Source organism: Rana temporaria, chromosome 1 (genome assembly GCF_905171775.1).
Source record: "Rana temporaria chromosome 1, aRanTem1.1, whole genome shotgun sequence".
Classification (NCBI taxonomy): domain Eukaryota; kingdom Metazoa; phylum Chordata; class Amphibia; order Anura; family Ranidae; genus Rana; species Rana temporaria.
Window position 1 is genome coordinate 201,516,183 of NC_053489.1, and position 15,889 is coordinate 201,532,071.

General features: G+C 41.6%; 1 protein-coding gene across 1 annotated transcript in view; it reads right to left on the reverse strand.

The window, feature by feature from the left end:
- The window catches only part of GALNT9 (polypeptide N-acetylgalactosaminyltransferase 9), a 467,683-nt gene that overhangs the window by 391,265 nt on the left and 60,529 nt on the right, over positions 1 to 15,889 (reverse strand). The window lies entirely within an intron of this gene.

Below are 15,889 nucleotides of genomic sequence, written 5' to 3' on the forward strand. Positions count from 1 at the left end.
TAATAAAGGGGCAACACTGAGAACTCTGATGCACAGAGGGAAATCTGATGTAAAGGGGAATGCTGAAGACTCTGATGTAAAGGGAAACTCTGATATAAGGGGGCCTCTGGTAACCAGAGCCTCCACCTACACCAGAGTTCTCAGCATTCCACTTTAATCAGGGTTACCAAAGCTCCCCTTACATCAGAGTCTGCAGAGTCCCCTTACACCAGAGTCCTTAGAGTTCTCCCTTACATCAAAGTCTGCAGAGCCCCCCTTACATCAGAGTCTGAAGAGCCCACCCCTGACATCAGAGTCTGCAGAGCCCCTCTTACATCACAGTTTGCAGAGCCCCCTTCCATCAGAGTCTGAAGAGCCCTCTTACCTCAGATTACGCAGGGCCCCCTCTACATCAGAGTTTGCAGAGTTTTCCCTTACATCAGAGTTTTCAGAACCCCCTTACATCAGAGTCTGCAGTATTTCCACTTACACTGTGGGGGATCTTTGTGAACTGTGGAATATAAAGGGAACCTCTGTTGTAAGGGGTGCTCTGGGAACCCTGATTTAAGGGAGAGCTTTGATCTAATATGCTGTGGACTCTGGTGTAAAGGGGAACTTATGTAAGGGTTCTCTGCTCATCAAAGCCCCCCCTTACATCAGACTCCACAGAGCCCCCCTTACATTACATTACTCACTGGGAGGTAGGAAAGAGAAGGGAGGGAGGGGGCGACTTTATTAACAGACAGGGGATGGAGTTTCAGGCATCGACTGTCAGCATGTTTCTTATGTCCTAGGGCAGAAACAGGAGGTGAGGGGGTAGAGCAATACATTCAGCTCTCTCTCCTCCCCCATCTATGCAGAGGGAAATTGTAAGTGCTAGCTCTGGGCTGTGTGAGAGAGATGATGTCAGCTCAGAGCCCTGCAGCCAGCAGCGCCACTGGGGAGCCACAGTCCTGATATTGGGAGCCCCCACACAGTGGCAGAATGCAAGTGCGACTTTTGCTACCCTGTTAGTTCTGCCACTGATCATGGGGTTGTATTTTATGTTACTGGTTAAGGTGAAGAATAACATATGTATTGCCATCCTTGAAAATGTACTCTCTAAGACCAAACGCTTAACTAGTTTTTCATTTTCCTTGTTTAATTTGCTAGTTTTTATAAATAGGCTTCTCACAGTCCCATGTACACCTAATTATAGAGAACGCCCAATTAACTTATAATATCTTTTCTCGGTTAAGTTTAGCTATGAAATGTATCTGAATGACAACTTCCCTGGAGCAGTAATGATAATAATTTCTCAAAGGACTGATGCTAGCTGTGAGGCAAAACTGTACTGCAAAATATTTACCTTAAATACATATACAGCACACAGATATCATAGTGGAAGATTAAATATGTCCTCATTGGAAATGGCAGTATGTCATTTAATATAGCAAAAACTATACAATTCCTTGAAACAATAACAACTTCTAGCTCAACATACAGTGCCTTGCAAAAGTATTCACCCCCTTGGCTTTTTACCCATTTTGTTACATTACAGCCTTTAGTTCAATATTTCTTTAATCTGAATTATATGTGATGGATCAGAACACAATAGTCTAAGTTGGTGAAGTAAAATTAGAAAAATATATACATAAAACAATTTTTCAGAAATAAAAAAATGATAATTGGCATGTGTGTATGTATTCAGCCCCTTTGTTATGAAGCCCATAAAAAGCTCTGGTGCAACCAATTACCTTCAGAAGTCACATAATTAGTGGTATGTCACCCGCACATGCTTAAAAAAAAAACTATTGGAATCCATACGTCTGGCGCCCCATATGTAGATTAGGTGGCCAGACGCATTGATAGGGGGTGGTGCCTCTGCACCCTGCATTTCGGACCACCACTGAAAATCTTTATGAAAAGAGAGAAGGGGATACGTTCATGTAGTCTTATCTGGCAGGGTTGTTAGGTGGATCTAAAGAAATTTACCACCTCATCTAGGGACTGGTAAGCTGCAACATATTCCATTTTTGTTGTTGGAGTCAACTATGGCATGAGCTAGTGTGATCACAGCCTCGTGCACAGACTGTTTTTGTGCTATATTTTGAATGCAGTATTTGAATCATTAAAAGAAGACCAAATGAGTCTTCAGTAAGGCCATATGTCACATCTCTGGGGGCTGCATGTAACCTTCTGGCCCATCAATAGTCTGAACTTTCCAAGGGCTTTCTGACCCATTCTGCTCTGTGATAGAATTGTAAATGTCATCTTACAATATGGTAATTTAATATGACAAGACAATGTTTAAAACACGTTTTACCCTACTTTAAGCAGAGTTTCTACTGTTATTATATTCACAGCTCTGACTAGCAGAGTGGCACAGCTGAGCCCCACACCTCTCTTCATTATCTCTAGATCTTATCTTCAGCTATCTCTTAGCACAAAAATGTAGCAATTAATAAGCCAGAATATATTGCACACGTGTAACAAGAGGGACTTGGGGTAAGGTCATTTAGTTTTATGATTCTGTTTAATTTGGATTTGCCAATCCCCAGCTTATTCTCCGACAGGCCGGACTTAATAATCAAGATCCATGCTCCGTGCTTTGTGCTCTAATTAAGGCCACTGTTTAATTAGAAAGCCCAGCTAGTGCCAAACAAAGAACAAAATCAATAAAGAATCCAATGGAGGGAAAAGAGGAGAGTGATAACTCGTGTTTTTATATAGAAAATAGCTTCAAACAATGTTCAATACAACCTTTGTGAAGAGTACTTTTACAATGAGTGAGACACAAGTTAACTGTCATTATGATCCAGTTGAAATCATGGTTAGGCTACAGCAGTGACAAGGTTATGAAAATGCCCCTGATAATTTAAGAGCTGGAGCTGCAAACTGCAGGGATTTCTTTTAAAGCTACATCAGCACTTGGCTTTTTATAACTTTGCATATTTGTCCGGGTCATCTAAAAGCAAGAACATGCAGGGCAAGGGCTTACAAAGGAAGCTGGGGAATCTGTGAAGGCAACATAAGGCTTGTGCTGTTCTGGCACTTTTTAATAGTTGAGAGCAGCAGTTTGTTAAATACGGTAGACTTCTCTAAGGATACCTTTCAGCCGATAAACAAAGTACTGGTGTAAGGGTTTTGTGATAGAACCTCAAGCAGCACATACTGCAGCCACAAAGATGACAAGAAGTATCTTTAGCAAATAGCTATCCAGTTTTAAGAGTCACATAAATCTGTGTGTGTGTGTGTGTGGGGGGGGGGGGGTTCTGTCTAAAATTAGCAAAAATGCAAATTAGCAGCAAATCCCAATGAAGTCTATGGAGGGCAAATATTGCTATTACATTCAACTCTGTTTATCAAAATAATAGACAAACTTTTGTCAAATATTGGCATCAGGAGCTAGGCACTGCCATGGGGCACTTTTAACAGAGCCATTTTTTTTATTGTCTTCTAAAAAAAAACATACAATGGGGAGCATGTCCTTTTCATGCACAATATGGATACAATGGAAAAAATACCAATAATTTAACAAGCTGTGGCCACTGGTTGTGATACACTTTCCTATAAATACTTAATCAAAGGACATAGGACATGTATTGTGTGTCTTGTCCTTGTGCCCCACTGCTGTTCCCCTCCCTGTAATTGCTAGAAATTCCCTGTTTGCAGAAATAATAGCAGAGAGTTTCTGTGTAAATAAAGCCGCTGTAGAAGATGCTGCTGTCAAAATATGAACTATGTCGGGTAAGGAAAGACAGCTAATTCGCTCTAGGTGAGCACAATTGTTCTCTCCAACCTTTAGGTACAAGTCCAGTCTGCAATCTGGATGAAGAGCCTGACACAGGAAAAGGTTCAAGGCACTCACAGGTGTGAAAAAATAAGAAACTTTATTGAAGATAAAAATCCATCAAACGATACATAATGACTTCCAAAAACACATCAACAGCAGATTGTTAAAGATTAACGCGTTTCACGAATCCACAATTGACTTAGTCATAAGATTAGACTAAGTGAATATGGATTCATGAAACGTGCTTATCTCTGCCAATCTGCTGTTGATGTGTATTTGGATGTCAGTATGTATCATTTGATGGATTTTTATCTTCAATAAAGTTTCTCTAGACAGAGAGATACAAAGTAACAGTGTTACTTTTGTATCTACTCAGTTCCTTTCATCTGAAGATCAAAGGGATGAGGTTCGATCGGCAAATTACTGTATGTCAGTTAAAGACACCTGACAAGCAAAAAAATATATATATATTTTAAATAAAATGTGTTCTTAACCCTTAGTTTACGCTAATCAGCATTGTTCCCTTTCTCCCCTTAGCTATTTATTTCCTGGTAACCTTATTTTTTTCTATTTTCTAATCAGTTTTAATTTTAATTCATTTTATTTATTACTTTTTAGTGTTGCATTAAAAAAAAAATAGGAAAAAAAACACATTTAATTAATTTGTAGATATCTTTGCAATGCTTTGTACCAGAATTATAATGTTAGTGTCTTTTTTAAAGGACAAACTGTAGAATATAGTTTAATGTTTTTATCTACACTATGTTTTAATCAACACTGACCAAAGTATGGATTACAGAAAAATACAATCATTTTTGCAATATCACCAAACGAAAAGGCATGTTTTATTATGTAGTATGTATTACTTTGTTTTATTAACTAATGACAAAGTTACTTAGTTTCTTTGTTTTATTAACTAATGACCAAGTTGTTGCAGAATAAACAGGTCCACAGTGTCAGGTCAGGAATATAGGCGACAGCAAAACAGTTTAGGTGTTCTATAATGCAGCCAGTTCAAGATTAGATAACACATTCCATGGGTAGGACCATAGGCAGAACCTGATGAAAGAGTGTGCATGCCTAGGACTGCCATAGTGCAGACGCAGCGTCGCAACTCCTCCTTCCGGTGATGTCAACACATGGACCACACTGCGCTCCAGCTTGGCTTCCTGCTCTTACTCCTGCTTAAAGCTTGCCCTAATGCTTTGATATAGCCTCCGCAGAATATTCCACAGAGACTTTATGAATGCTACTTTACAGACCATTTATAACATGGACTTGATGATTATTTTATGCTAGGTTTAAGACACCCAGTGGCACCTATAAACCCCTGTTCTGTTCATCTGCATAGGATCGTAGGCAGAGAAGACTGGCTGGTACTTGTGGTACACCACTGCAGGTGTCATCAGGGCAGCAAGGACTGATGTGTAGATGGAGCAGAGCCGAGTAGGCCAAAAAGCAACAGAGAGTCTGATATCACGGGAGGGTCAGGCAGAAAGTAGTCTACAGTAGATGAGTCGGGTCATATATGAGTGGATCAGAGTCCAAAACAGTACAGAATCACAATGGACAGAGCAAGGTGAGAGCAAGCTGGGTCAGACATGGTAATCCACAGAACAGATACAAGCCAGGTCAAGCAAGAGCACATCAGATAGCATTCACTATCATGAGCACTGGAGGTGTGAGCAGGGGCTTTAAGCATAGGCTGCAAAGTGCTGGCCAATCACTGTTGTTGTTTGGCTCAGCCCTAAAGAGCCAGCCCAAGTCCTAGTACTATCACATAGCAGAAATGTAACAATAGTACTAGTCCACAGGGAGTGTATAGATGTGAGCTGAAGTGGACAAATGACATGCTTGGGGGTGTCTTTAAGCTGTATGTGTTGTTACGGAACAGTACGATTTTCACAGATGTGATTAACTGTATTTTGGCATCACACATTTTGAATGTGTTCATGTGTGTTCACGTTCATGTGCTCAAATTGAACAGCAGCACCCCAATCTAATTTAATTTAACGTTATAAATGTTTTTAGGTCAAGTTGCCTGAGGCAAATTATTTTTTTCCTCAAGTGGTAATTGTCCTGAATTGATTGCTGAAAGTAGCTGCCACAATACATATAAAAGCTATAGCTAAAAAAGCTTATTTTTCACAGTACCATCCATTATTTTAAAAGTTTAATACAATTTCAAAATAGACTAAACAAAAAACAATTCAAAACTGCAACACCACATTTGCCCCACAACCCCCTCCAATTTCTGTATGCCCAATTGTTACCAAAATATAACAAATATAGACTTCAGGTATTTGTTTGGTAGAAATTGGCTAGCATCAGAACAGTACACAAGCACTTGAATAGGCAGAACATAGAAAAAAAACAAGCAAGGTTTATCTTGCAATAAAAATTTGAGTCTATTATCTGTAAGTAGCTTGTTAGGGTTCTGATGTAAGAGGGAGAGACACAGCAGGTTTTATAATGAAATAAACATTAGATTGTATTAAGCCCGTACACAAGATCAGAATGGATGGAATTTTTCCATCGGACATTCGGACCGTGTGTATGCCCCATCGGAGTAATTCCATCGGAAATTCTGATGAATTCCTTTGGAGTTTAGATAGAGAACATGTTCTCTTTTACTCCGATGAAATTCCGATCTGATTTTGCTCAGACAAAGGGTCCGATCGTGTCTACGGTTTTACGGCTTTATTTGTTTATTTTACCACTCAAGGAATGTCATTGGAAATGGATCAACCACCAAACCAGGTAAACTGCCCACAGCAGCACATATGGTCTGAACTCCTATAAGACACACTGCAACTGTGTTATCCATTCCCACCTTCAGAAAAAGGTCACTCACCCAAGGGGAGGGACCTCAAATTATAAAAGCCAGATAGACATCTTCACCAATATCCCCAGACCTCTTATAAAAAGAACATCTAAATAGGAATACCTGATGATTTCATACTCTTTATCAACATCCCAATACCATCTCCACAAATACTCTTAATGCGTTAAGTACATAAACATATAATGCAATCCAATAGTGCAATTTATTTAAAAAAAAAACGCAATATAAAACATATAGCTATGCTAACATTACATAATTGGACTGAGCACCATGATAATCACTTGACTTCCAGAAGATTTACCCCCTTCATGACCAGGCCATTTTTTGCTATACATTCCCTTGCAGGTATGCAAAAGCCACCACATCCCTGCTGCCAGGACAGAGCTCTGCCTTGTTTACATAGGCAGATCTCAGTCCTGCATCTCTCCTCACTAATCAGTGAGTTCTGTGAATAAATGCCTACATGTTTCATCAGCCTTTTAGGCTGACGGCTTTTTTTTTTAAAACTAAAACATTGATTGGTATGTTATATTGGTATTATAAGGCATATATTTCTTGTGACCTTCAAAATGTTAAGAAGATAACTACATATTCAGCTTGTTTGTTCATGAGTGTTTTAGGATTAATGTGTGACAATATGTGCCTGAATAAGTCTACAAGTCAACATAATAGTTTTGTTTAGACAAATACAGTTACAAAATAGTACATGAAACCTTATATAGTAGCTTAAACAAGCCCAGACTTCATTTGCTACAATTACCTGCAGATATCACGGAGAACACATCATCCTTAAAGGAGAAGTCCAGCCTGAGTTTTGTTTTGCACTCCTGTGACCCGTTTTCAGTGGAGATCGGTCTGAAGTCCGCTCTCCGCTGATGTCACTGCCATCAGTTGAGGCAACGCGTCATCCCGACTTCCAAGTCTGGATCCGCCAGCTGCCTTGATTGATGGCAGTCTCAGCAAGCTGCTGAGACGGCCGCTCCCTGCCCCCTCAGCATTCAAATGAGCGCGGAGAAGTAGAGCTGAAGCAATGCTGACTGACAGCATCACTCTGCTCAGGGAGGAGTGAGAACCGAGCCATCGGCGGTGTTTGGTGGCTCGGTTCTCAGCGCAGGGATGCTGGGGGACAGATGCAGCATCAGTCTGATGCTGCATGCACCGAGGTAAGTATGATTAGCCAAAAAAAGTATTTTTTAGAGCCTGCCCCATCTCCTCCCCATCTCCAGCACCCCAACCTCTTCTCCTCCTTCTCATATTTCTATTCTGCCTCTGCCTCACAAGGATTGAGGCAGTAGGCAAAGAAAGTATCCTGCTGGCCCCAAAAGAGCAGCATGTCCTGCCCTTTTTCTTGCTGCTGTGCTGTACCAGTTTCCAGCCTTGGTGGGCCATGGTGTGTATGCTCCAGAAAAAATATAAAGGGGATTGTATCACTTATGCCCACCTTATCCTGGCTCACCATTTTGGTCTCCTCTTCAAAAAGTGTTAAAATGATGCATGGATCTTGAATGATGAGCCATTGACATGGTGAAAACAACCCAATTTTTGGGAGCCTGGCCTCGTTGATGGCATGCTGCTGTTAGTGAATTTTCTGCAGAATGGCCAACACAAATACCTATTACAGATGACATCCCCTTACCCTCATCCTGCTTGATTTAACATATCATAAGCCTTTGAAATCCCTTTTGGGACTTCCCTCCCTGTCAGTGGAGTCTGTAGACATTGTGGCAAATGCAAAGGAAGAATTTTATGGAGGCGGGGCAGGGGGCGGGGGGTGAGATAGAGAAAGTGAGGAGGAGAAGTGTGGGCCTTTTACTGCTGAATGATCTCATTAAGGTGCTGCCCCCATTGTGTCATGTGTTTCTTAATGCATGTAGTATCCAAACGGCTGGTACTGATATGCTGCAGGCAGAAGGCTCCAGACCACAATGGTGCTATTGACAGCAGATATGTTAATCTGTGGACAGGCCCTGGGGAAAGCCATGGCCCATACCTGTGAAGGAAGTGTCACCAGATTGAATTTGATGGCTGCTCCCTCCAGTAACCTGTAAATTGCCTCTGCTCAAAATCCTCTCTCACTACTTTTCTTCCTCTCCCTTAGAACTTCCTTCTTTCCAATTGGTATAAGATTCAATTTGATGTATAAAGGGATTTGCCTAAATATATAAAGGGATTGCATAAATATGTTGTACGATGGCAACTTTGGTAATATAAATGATAAATATTTGGGGCTTTGGCTGAAAGCGAAGGGCACCTTTTCCTGAGTCAGCAACTACTGTATGCTGTGTGGCCCACAAAACTGAAATCCAGTCATATTTTGCAGTAGCACCATATAACAACTAAATAATCTTACAAAAACTGTCAGCTCTCCTTAAACTACTCCAAAATCCACTAACAAATGGCTGCTGGGAACCCACTCTTTTATTGTGAGGGAGCTGGCACATAACAAAACCATAATTATTGGTGTGACAGAACCCACTGTCCTTAATGTGTTTTGGAGGGGGCTGTTGGCTGGCCACCTACCCACATACTATGGCCCAGAAGAGAACAGGAGATTTGGAGGGCTATTTGCCATCTCCTGCCACCAGAAGAAGACGCCATCCCCAGACATTTGTGTCCGCAGTCACCGGTTCATCGGAACCGGGTGAATGCGGTATCTGTGGCCGGGCTCGTGGAGTTAATTCCAGCTACTTAAACCTATTGGCCCGGCTGGGCTAAATATATACTTTTATTATACAAACGATGTACTTTTAGCTGATAAAAGCATATACAAGGTGGCGGTATGCCCAAAGCGTGGGGCTACGAGACTTGGGGACAAAATGGCGTTGGGATAATGTAATGATGTCCCTATATAAGCTGCATCCCTTCTCCCCATCCTCCTCCACTTGTTATTCTGTTTAAGGATGTTATGTCATGGCACGTAAACAAAAGGTGTGGAGACGCATCACAGCAGGGAATGTGTAAGGAGTGGCTGCCTGCTTGTCAAAATCCCTTTATGTGTTTCAACTATAGTTTCTGTTTGAATGTACAAGTGTTGAGTTCCCATTGGTTCTTCCTTGTCCCCTACCCCTCTATGACAAGGCTAAGGGGAGGGTTCCTAACTAAGTTTAAAAGTGTATGGTTTGTACTTAATAAACCATCTTATGCTCTGCATGGTTAACCCTTAACATCTGTGTAGTTTGCCTCGTGATTGGGGTATTTGGGATCCATCACAATTGGCCCTTTCAGCCAGCTGAAAAAAGGGCCAAGCGGTGCCTTATGGTTATGAGAAATTTGGCCCCTTGAACACAGGGTTTGCCTTGAATCCATGGTAGTCAATACAACACAAACAAACCTCATCCCTACTTATAAAGTAATCTGTAAACATGATGCCATAGAGTTAAATGTTTGGGCCATTCAGCTTAAATCTAAGCCAGATCATTGTAAGATAAGCTGGTACATATTGAAGAAGATGATTTTATACCACCTCATACACAAACACAACACAAACACACCTTTTACAGGGTTAACAATTAGACATGTGCTCCTGCATATCATTCGTGGCAGAAGTGGTTTTAACTTTGGTGCATGAGATGAAATACAGTAGGTGTAGAAGAACTCAAAAGCCATATGGTTTCATGTACTATTTTTGTAACCCTATTTGTCTGAACAGAAGTATTATGTTGAACATAAACATATTCAGGCACATGCTGACACACATTAACTCACATTCACTCTCATGAACAAACCGGTGCACAAGCCGGAAATGTATTTATTATGTTGTACACATTTTGAAGGTCTCAAAAAATAAATGATCCCTTTATAACATACTGATGAATGTTTTAAATAATTAGCAATTGCTAACACAAGCATATCCACTGTTAAAGCTCAAATCCAGTCAAACTATTTTATTAAGTGAGTGTAGATTTCCTCTTACTTCTTGTCAGGACAAAACATGATGAAAAATCTTTCCATAAACAAACATAAATAAAGACACATTTTTTATAGTGCATGAAAGGGTTTGAACATCTTACAATGTTTATATTGCTATCCTGCACATTCTATTTCCTAATTGTCTAAATGTCTGAAAGCAATAAAAACTGGAATCATAATAAATTGGTGCATGTTGGTGCATGTTGCACTGTATCCTTTCCAGACCGATTCTTGAATGGGAGGGCCTGTGTTCATTATAGCCACCTAATGCACTTTCAGTAAATGAGGAAAGTTGCAGTGTCTGCAACTCTTTAGTAGACAAGCCTTAGAGAGAATCTCACCAAAAATGAAATGCTTATTGTAGGAGATACCTAAAATTGTATTTGTATCTCAGTGCAGACATCTTAAAAAATAAGTTGGCCATTCATAAAAGCAGGAAATGACTAGTCTGGGGGGCAAAGTTGTACAGAATGCCTTCCCCCATAGCAATGGCTCCCACTGCTGTATCTGAGCCTATAAGGAGGGAGAGAGAGCTAAAAGAGCCTGTTTTCATGCACAGCGCTGGATCAAGATTGGCTCAGGTAACTATAAAGTGGTGGTGGTGGGATCAGGGCGATGCATACTGAAGGTTTTTTTTACCATTAAGCCTGGTACAGACTCCCCTCCAGAACACACTGATCAGCGCTCGCAACCATTGTCTGTGAGCACTGATTGGATGAGTGTTTTCCAGCATGTTCCCAGATCGGCTCCTGTTGGCCAGGCTGCTGTACTCGGCGAATGTCGGCCGGTTTATAATGAACTTGTCTGAATTCAGCCTGTGTGTACCCAGAAAATGCATTAAGGTAAAAAAAACTTCATGCTCACACACGCTCATTTTTCAGCATGTCCAAAAAACGAAGTTTTTACAACTTCATCGTTAAAAACGACATCGCCCACACACCATCGTTTTAAAAAAATGATGAACAAAGCGCAGTGACGTACAACACGTACGATGGCACTCTGGGAAGTTCTATTCGCCTTTGGGCTGCTTTAGCTGATTCCGTGTTAGTAAAAGACGATTCGCACTTTTCTGTCTGTTACAGCGTGATGAATGTGCTTACTCCATTATGAACGGTAATTTTACCAGAGCGAGTGCTCCCGTCTCATAACTTGCTCCGCCGGACCGTTTTCACCGTACATGTCTGCCCGGGGCTTTCTGTACGATGGCTGTACTAACCATCGTACAGAAAGCCGCGCGTAAACAATACGCGGGGCGTGTCCGCGGTGTCGCCGCGTCGATGACGCGGTGTCGCCGCGACAATGACGCGATGACGTGGGCGGGCCTGCCAGTTAAATGCTTCCACGCATGCGTCGAAGTCATTTGACGCATGCGAGGGATGGCGGGCGCTCGGACATGTACGGTAGGTCTGTACAGACGACCGAACATGTCCGAGCGGGCAGGCTTCCAGCGGACTGTTTTAAAACAGGTCCAGGAATATTTGTCCGCTGGGAAAAGGCCCGACGGGCAAATGTTTGCTGGAATCTTGCACGCTCGGGCCTACACACGACCGAACATGTCTGCTGAAACTGGCCCGCAGACCAGTTTCAGCAGACATGTTTGGTCGTCTGTACGGGGCCTTAAACGTAGTTTTAGCCCACACACAATAATTTTTTACAACCCGAAAAACAACATTTTTTAAAACGACGTTAAAAAATGCAACATGTTCGAATTTTTTTTTTTTTTTTCGTTTTTCAGAAGCCGAAAAATGATGTGTAGCCCACACACGATCATTTTAAATGACGTTTTTAAAAACGTCATTTTTTTTCATGTTGAAAAATGATCGTGTGTACACGGCATCAGGCTTTAGAAACACTTTCAAATCAAAATTTTGTTTTTCTTTATGCTTTATAGGCACAATGGGCCAGAGTCACAAAAGAGATACGACGGCGTATCTCCTGATACGCCGTCGTATCTCTGTTTTAGGGGCTTCCTAACTATGCGACTGATTCATAGAATCAGTTACGCATACTTTGCCCTAAGATCCGACAGGTGTAATTGTTTTACACTGTCGGATCTTAGGATGCAATACCGCGGCCGCCGCTGGGGGGAGTTTGCGTCGTAAACCAGCGTCGGGTATGCGAATTAGTACTTACGGCGATCCACGCTGGTTTTTCGCGTCCACTACATCGCTGCTAGTCTAGTTTCCCGTCGCAAAGTTAGTCATCGTTTTAGCTGCCCTAACTTTACACAGCCCATGTTAAAGTATGGCCGTCGTTCCCGCTGGAGCGCGCCTAATTTAAATGGCACACGCCCCTTTGAATTACTCGGGCTTACGCCGGAGGCCGCCGGCGTAGGTTTTCATTGCAAGTGCTTTGTGAATCAGGCACTTGCGATGAAAACTTGCGGCGGTGTAACGTATCTACGATACGTTACGCCGCCGCACTTTTACGTGAATCTGGCCCAATATGCCTTAATATTGTGGGAGCAATACCAGACTACCAAACTCAGAACTAAAACTATTTCTGCATCTTTAGTCTTCTTTAATTGTATCATAGATTTTTTTTGAAACATTTTTGCCAGTTTAATAAAATCTTCAAATTGACAATAGTTGTAAATGTAAAAAAGTCAGCTGTTTAAATAATGACAAAGGCACCACAAAGTTCCATTACCTATTGATCTCAATTAAAAGCCTCTGGATTAATATTTTTCTGCTTCTTTTTATTTTAATGAAATCACTAAAAAATGTTCATTACCTCTAGGACTGTCAGTAGCAAAGGTGGTATCCATACCCAAGGGGATATATTCCCTTCTATACTTCCACCCTCTCACTGAAACCACGTTACTGTAGTAAGTAATACATGAACTTTAGGCCCCTTTCAGATGTGCGGACGGTATGTCCGCTTTTTCATCCATCCGTTTGCGGATGAAAAAGGGACATACATTGGTCCCTATATGATTGCGGGTGTCAGCGGATAAACATCCGCTGACACCCGTAATCATCCGCCTCCGCAAACATCCGATTTTGCAGACGGAAGAAAACCCTATTTTTTCTTCCGTCTTCGGATCGGATGAACACGGACACACAGTCCGTGTTCATCCGATCCCCCATAGGGGAGAGCGGAGAAAAGACAGGGCGGTCGCTGCACAGTGTGCGGGGACCGCCCTGTCAGCCGACGGCTCAGCTGGGATTTACGGAGCGATCCTCGCTGAGCTTACGGACACATGTGAAAGGGCCCTTAGGCCTGGAAACTTGGACTGATGCTCATTCACAGAATCAGCTTAGTGTTTCCTGAGAATAGTATATAACAGAAAAAAGACTTGGTTTCGATTTAATGTTAACGCTTTGTTAATAAATAAAATAAAATAAAAAATTGTGGAATATTCTGTTATTATTACAAAAGTTTTTCTTTTCACTGCAGACATGCAGAATACTTTATTGTAGTTCATATGAGGCATTCAACTGGTCAGAGACCCTGTCACTAAGCCAAACATCATATTTCTATTCATAAATATAATTTTAAATTTGTTCATGCAATTACTCCCTCAGGGCAGATGCTTATGTATTATTAACATATACAATATTAATGTATTGCAGCATTATAAGCAGTAGAAAAAAAGAGAAAAATTAGACACTACTGGGTGTTCTCCATTGTGTTTTCTCCAGCCATTAGGAGACTTGTAATTGACCGCAGAGGCTGTGCACAGGAGAACTGCTCACAAACACAGCCTCAACAAAATAAAACAAAGAGAGCTGAGACTGTGATCATGAGCCACTCTCAAAACACAGCCTCAGCTGTCATTTCACGTTGCCTGAGGCTGTGTGTAGGAGAAATGCTCCTGATCACTGTCTCAGCATTTTTTTGTTTACATTTGCTGAGGCTTTTACTGAGAGCAGTTCTCCTGTACAAAGCCCCAGACAAAGTAAAATGACAGACACAAAAACAGCTTTAGCAATTGTAAAAAGAGATTGGAGCTACTCTCTGCACATAAAATAAGCAATTTAAAATAAAATATGAGACAATATAAAATAAAATATAAGACTATGTTAAGAGAACTGCTCCTGCACACAGCCTCAAGCAATATAAAATAAGCACTGAGGCTGTGTTCAGAGAACTGCTCCTGCACACAGCCGCAAGCAATATAAAATAAGCACTGAGGCTGTGTTCAGAGAACTGCTCCTGCACACAGCCGCAAGCAATATAAAATACAAGACTGTGTTCAGAGAACTGCTCCTACACACAGCCTCAAGCAATATAAAATAAAATACGAGACTTTGTTCGGAGAACTGCTCCTGCACACAGCCTCAAGCAATATAAAATAAAATACGAGACTGTGTTCAGAGAACTGCTCCTACACACAGCCTCAAGCAATATAAAATAAAATACGAGACTGTGTTCAGAGAACTGCTCCTGCACACAGCCGCAAGCAATATAAAATACGAGACTGTGTTCAGAGAACTCCTCCTGCACACAGCCGCAAGCAATATAAAATAAAATACGAGACTGTGTTCAGAGAACTGCTCCTGCACACAGCCGCAAGCAATATAAAATACGAGACTGTGTTCAGAGAACTCCTCCTGCACACAGTCTCAAGCAATATAAAATAAAATACAAGACTGTGTTCAGAGAACTGCTCCTGAACACAGCATCAGCAACAATAAATGGAGAAAACTGAGACTGTGATCAAGAGCAACGCTCTGCACACAGCTTCAAGCAATATAAAATAAAATATGAGACTCTGTACAGAGAACTGCTTCCAGCATCAGGAAAGGTAAATAAAAACTGCTCAGGCTGTGATTGGAAGTTGCTCTAAACACAGTTCCAGGCTATGGAAAAAAACAGCATAGTCCAGGTTTAGAGTACTGCTTCTGATAACAGTAATAGCTCTTTTTGTTTACATATGCTGAGGCTGTGTTCAGGAGAAATTTTTCTGCATACAGGCTCAGCTGACTATTTTAGCTGGCTGGGGTAGGAGTAGTATTAGACACAGAAAGCAGCAGAAATCAACCCAGAAATGCTGACTGTGTCTCATCTTTATCTTTGTTCTAACTTTTAAATTTCGCAATAGAAGTACTAATAAGCAAATGGTAGCCTACCTGCTGCATGCTTAGGGATCATTAATGTACACGCACTTGATTGGGAATGGAGAAGTTTGCATTTCAGCACTTTTCCTGAATCACATTTTGTGGGTACTTTTAAACCCCTATATTCAGCAGTTTGGGCACACCTTAGGCCTCGTACAGACGAGCGGACATGTCCGATGAAAACGGTCCGCGGACCGTTTTCATCCGACATGTCCGCTGGGATCATTTGGTCTGATGGCTGTACACACCATCAGACCAAATTCCCCATGGACAGACGACGCGGTGACGACGCGGTGACAATGATGCGGCGACGTGTGC